This window comes from Crotalus tigris, unplaced genomic scaffold (assembly GCF_016545835.1).
Source record: "Crotalus tigris isolate CLP2741 ecotype Arizona unplaced genomic scaffold, ASM1654583v1 scf7180000018018.2415403412:4055106, whole genome shotgun sequence".
Taxonomy (NCBI): Eukaryota; Metazoa; Chordata; class Lepidosauria; order Squamata; family Viperidae; genus Crotalus; species Crotalus tigris.
In genome coordinates this window covers 1,648,294-1,654,293 of record NW_024096780.1, presented here as the reverse complement: position 1 = coordinate 1,654,293, position 6,000 = coordinate 1,648,294, and positions in this window count along the sequence as shown.

Here is a 6,000-nt window from a genome sequence, read left to right as displayed (position 1 = left end):
TCGGTTGGGTAGTCCTCAACTTACGACTGGTTGGGTAGTCCTCGACTTATGACCGGTTGGGGGTCATGGCATTAAAAAGGTTGAGAACCACTGTTCTAGAGCAATGCCTACCAAATGATACCAAAGAAATGGAGTTTGAAATCCATAACATTGTCTTAGCTACAAGGAAGAAGCGTTTCTTCAAGCAATGCCTCTGCTGTTCCGTTTCAAAATATGCACCTTTTGTTCAACTTTCTGAGATAAAAGGATAAGAGCAGCTTGGATAGGTTTGCAGGTCACACATTGAACCAGAAACTTACAGACCTCATTTTAGCTAGCATGTCCAAATACAAATCATGCAGTTAGCTTATGGTTCAGTGTGTTGTGCAAAGCCAGGCATTCTGTTAAGTGAGTAAATCATGATTGTGCTGTGTAAACAGTCTCATTTTAAACCTAGTTTCCCAATACAAATCTCAAGCCAACACTGTAATATTCTCCTCTGGAGATATCTCATTAGCAGCCATTTGCACTGAAGCCAATTCACAGTTTATAGTTTGTTTTCTGCATATTAAATATGTGCTAAAGTGGACAAGTCACCATGTTTTTTTTCCCTTTGTTTTCCTACTGTATTAGCAATTCCAAACTCCAAGGTCTGCATTGCATACAGAAACAAATTCAGTTAGATAGCCTCCAGCAGTTTATACAGCAGATCTGACCCTACAGTCCCACTGTAGTGAGATAACAAAAATTGAATACGAGCAATATAGATAGGATGAAATTTACCATTAATGGCCAGATAGTAATCAGATATGAGGGGAAACCACAATATAAATCCCTATATTTTTTAATATTATTCTTTAAGTAACACAATCTGAAGATGGTAGCTCTACCTTTACTCACCAGGAAGAGAAGCAGGCCTATATGTTTTTTTTTTTTTTTTTTTTGAGGTGACAAGGATCTGGCCCCATTTAGAAAGAGAAATTGCAACTTGTTGGGCAAGCCTCTCTGCTCTGACTTTGTTATTCCAATTTAATTAATCATAACCATATTTACATATTGCAATAAGCCTACTATGTTAAATCATAATTTTAAAAAGCCACAATTGCTCAGTGTTAGATTACCAGTGGCTGATTTCACACAACTCCAAATCATAAACAAGACAAATCACATTTTAATTTAGCAAGAGGAGCAAACTCTTGACAATAATAAATTAAAAGGCAAAATTAGAACTACTTTCTTTTTGAGAGACTACGTGACGGAACTCTTCTAACCTCCCTTTTACGAGCTACCAGATATGGACTCTAGAGTTCTGGGAGATGTAGTTCAACATTTGCTTAGAGAGGGGTGTTAAACTGCTGGCCCGTGGGCTGGTTGCATCATACGGAGGCTGCACCCACCTCGGCTCCAGCAATGCAAAAAAAGTCACAATACATCGCGACATGTCATGTGACACAGAAAGTTTGATACCCATGGCTTAGAGAGTCACATGTTCCATAGTGTTAAACATGGCAGTCCTTTTTTAATATATAAATAGGATTGCTGTACATATTTCAAAGATAGTTGGAAGCAGTGCTTTGATCAAGTGCAGCATTTCTTTAATTCTGTCTTGTTCATTTTTTTCCCCCTTTTATTCAATTGTGTCTGATTCTTGGAAACTGTCAAGACAAACCCCTGCAATTTTCTTGGCAAAGTTTTTCAGAAACAGTGGTTTACCATTGTCTCCTTTCTGGGGCTGAGAGAAAGTGACTGGTTCAAGGTCATTTTGCTGGCTTTGGGACTAAGGTGGGATTAAACTCACAGTCTCCTGGTTTCCAGCCTGATGTCTTAACCACTATACTAAACTCTCAAACTTTCATTCTGTCTTTGAATAGCCCCACATTACTAATTTGCTGTCCATGGTCCTGATTCTTCCCTTGCTTTCATGACTTCTGTTTCAAGTCTCTGAAGTTATCTATCCTCTTTCAGATTAATGGTTGACAAAAATCCAGCTGCTTTTATATATCAAGAATATCTTTAGATAGTGTTAAAAAAGAGGTAAAATACCACTGTAACACTATCACAAATAAGGACATTTTCAGTTTTTCTCTATCTTAGGCTAAGGATGAAATGGAGGCAATGTTAAAGGGCCTTGGCAGAAAAAAAATAGTGTTGCCAAGGCATGTCTTGTTCTGATCTTAGGGATCAGTGGGTAAGGCACACAGACTTGTGTGTAAGCCTGAAAAAAAAACCCCTAATCTTTTCAGGAATAGCAGAAAGGTGCTGTGCTTGTAAAAAGTCTGAATCAGGACTTCCTAATATCTTTTGAAATGTATGGCCCTATTAAACATCTCTCATTATCCTCTTCCTTCACCTCAGTTATACATTTTGCTGCCCTCCAACTTTAGAGATTTTGCTTTCACCATTATCAAAAAATGTTAGGTTGAAATGTTTACCTGAACTTTCTCTCTCTCTCCCTCCCTCTCTCTCTCCCTCCCTCCCTCTCTCTCTCTCTTTCCTGTCTTTCTTTCTTTCTTTCTTTCTTTCTTTCTTTCTTTCTTTCTTTCTTTCTTTCTTTCTTTCTTTCAATAACTCAAAGCAACAAACATATCTAATATTCCTTCCACCTCCTATTTTCCCACAACAACCTTATGAGGTAGGTTGGGTTGAGAGAGATTGACTGGCCCAAATCACTAAGCTGGCTTTCATGGCTAAGATAGGACTAGAATTTGTAATCTCCTGGATTCTAGGGTGGTGCCTTAACCATTAGACCAAACTGCTCTTTTTATTTAATATTTTGTTTAATATTTAATATTGTATTATTTAATATGTTTCTTTTTGTTTCATAAAAGGTAAGCAAATTAGATAATTAAAGTTTATGGAGATGTCTTACTATTAACTTGACAATCAGTGGAGTAAAATATTACTTTATTTGCTCTTATTCCTAAATTGCATTCTTCCTCCTCCAAAATTGCACTAAATTTAACTCAGGCTTTGAGTCTGGTCAGGCCATATATACAATTTTATTGAAAGGTCTCAAGGATGATATTTCCAGCATATCTTAATTAAAAGCCTGTTCATTTCCCATTCACATGACTGATCATGGGCTTTTAGCAAAATAATGGTAGATTTAACAGAAGGATATTTGTAGAAGTAATAGCTAAATGACATCTAAGTAGGTAAGCAAATATCCATATTTTCTGGGAATATTTTTTTTCTTCCTTCTTAGCCTTTTTTAAAACAAGAGCTACTTAAAGAATTAGGAACAGAGGCAGTAACAGAAGCAATCATCTTAGCCTTAGTAGAAAAAGCTTCTGATCCTTTTCTCTCTTTTTTTGGTGGGAAATATTTACTTCATTATAATAATATTGGGCCATGGAAATGATTAGAGGAAAAGATGAGAAAGCTTTGTCTGTTTGATCAACAGAAAGAGGATTACCAGGAACTTTTCATAAGAGTTGATTAAGGAGAAACTGCAGCTGAGGAAAGAATCTCCAATTCAGTTTGGCCGCTTTTCTAAAAGAAAAGCTTTTCTACTGTTAAAGCTCAGGCGAGTCATGGGCAATATATGTGAACTGTTGCAAGCTTCTCTTCTCTCTCTCACTGAACTCTCTTACGCCTTCCTGTCCTCTGATTAAGGCTTATAATTGCAGATATTATCCCAGGGTAATTGTAAAGTAAGATCATGCTGATTTGCAATTTAACCTCAAAGGAAAGGCTATGGTATCTAGTGAGAATGTTATACATTTATAAGTATACAAATATAGACATTTATACTTTTTTGATATAAAAAGTGAAGGGAAAAACTAAGGCCTATGGTTTTCCCCTGTTCTGCTACTGCTGTTGATAACCTCAGCAGGGCCTTTTGTGGGAGGCAAGGGGGATAACTGTATTGAACAGGAGAAGGGAAAAGAAGGGGCAGAAGGATGACAGCTCTACCCTTTTTGTATCTACGTTCTGAGAGTGGTGGAGCTTGTGGTGTAATAATGAAACACGGCTTTTACTATTTTAATGAAAACAGCAAGCACCACCATACTAAAAATTTCTATTTCCTTCTGCCTCCACTCAGCCTACTTCTTGGGGCAGGAAAGATAAGGAAAACCGACACTTTCCTAACAATTTCCATGATCCTGGTAGGTATTTCACTTTAAAGACTTTGCTAATTTCCTGACAAGGGCTCTGAAACATTCAACAAATAAGAACCAAACAGGATCTTGCTTAATGGAGAAAATGTTTTATTTATCATTCTCTTTTTTTATTCCCACTTTCTTCTTTTTTTACCATAGCTAAACCAGATTCTGTTATAACCAAGACATCAGACAACAATAGGATTTTCTTTCTTTTTTTCCTTTTTTTTAAATTGATCCAGAACTAAGGAAGTTTTTCTCTGAATGTCCTTTCCTAGGTTTTTCCACATAGACTCAATTTCTACAAAACCCCTTCCTAAAAAAATCAATATAGAGTCATCATATGGGTATATCTAATGGTCCATTTACAATCTCTCAGAATAATGTTTGTATAAAATATATAGTACATATTGTAATTCTTTCTGAATCTTGTTGAGAAAAATAGCATTTTAATAGCACAAACAAAACAAGCCAGCTCTATAAATAAAATGAAACAAAAGGAGCCTCAGGTATCTAGCATCTCTAATGCACTACTTTGCATTAATGCTTTTATTTGTTATACCTGAACATATTCACAAGATTATTAAACAGTCCCTTTACTGACTCCTAAAATGGAAATTCTACAACTTCTCTTTGGGCAGTTTGATATATTAGGCAGCCACTTGCTCTTCTGAGTAAACAGCTTATCTTCTTGTAATATAATAAAGCAAAATACTAAACGTCCTTTCTCACATTGTTTGGGGCAATAGAAAACAATCAACCCTTTATTTTAGAAAAAGGAAAGGTAATTATCAAAGAGACATGTCTCTCCCCCCCCCTCCCATAAGATACACCCAATTAGATGCTTTCCCATTTCTTAAGTCTTCTAGGGAAGAAATGGAGAACTAAAGATGGCTCTGCTACAAGTGTAGCTGATGACTGTGGTAGAATGAAGAGTTGGCAAGTAGACCACCTCTTCATAATTCCTCTTCAGACAAGGAGAGGACTTGAGATCACCTCCAAGTGCTCCAGAGACTTATTCCTTGCAAGGAGACTGCAAGAAAACTATGAAAGATGAAGGAATAGTCAGCCTTTTGCTCAAACTGCAGCCATCATCTTCAAAAGGACACTGGCTTCATAGACTTCCTTTGTTAATCACTTTAGGAAATTACTTCTTAATTGCTTTTCAGCCATTAAGAACCATTGGATTGATAGGTTTTCTAGCACTAGATGAGTTTCCTTTAAACCTTAGCAAAATAAGTTTTAAATATAAGTTTAAAAACTTTTTTCGTTTAGAATGAACAATGAAATTGTGATTAGAACTTTGATTTTGGAAAGTTACACACAGACTGAGGGTGCAGTTGGATTTAAATAAGATTTCAGAATTAATCATGAGAATACTTCCTATAGGAAAATGCCTTTGTTCTGAATTCTTTTTAAAAAAAATGATAGTATTAAGACTTTGAAAGTTGGACACTTGAAAAAAAATGAAAATAATTCAAGTTATTTGAAAGAACTAAAGGTCAAGATTGTTAAAAATAAAATGAAGGAATATAATGTTGGCTTATTTCATCAGTGTTAAAGTAGATAGGTTTTTATCTCTGGTAACCCTTAATAGATTTTTGATGAAAATGAATAAACAATGAGGTTTGAAGCATTTGTTTATAGATAAGAGATAAGAAATGGTAAGAACATTTGTTGCATTTTAAGAGACGACGATAAGTTAGTAAAATTGTTTATACTTGTGACAAAGAAGGAAGTTTCTTTATATATTTATTTTCTTTTCCCTTACTATATTTTTATTTTTTCCTACTTTTCAATTTTTCTATTCTTTTTCTTTTCTGTACTTTCTATTTTTTTTCTTTTTTCTTTTTGGTTTGTATCAGTTTTCATCTTTCTAATGGTGATAGATGATAGATAGATGATAAGTAGATAGATA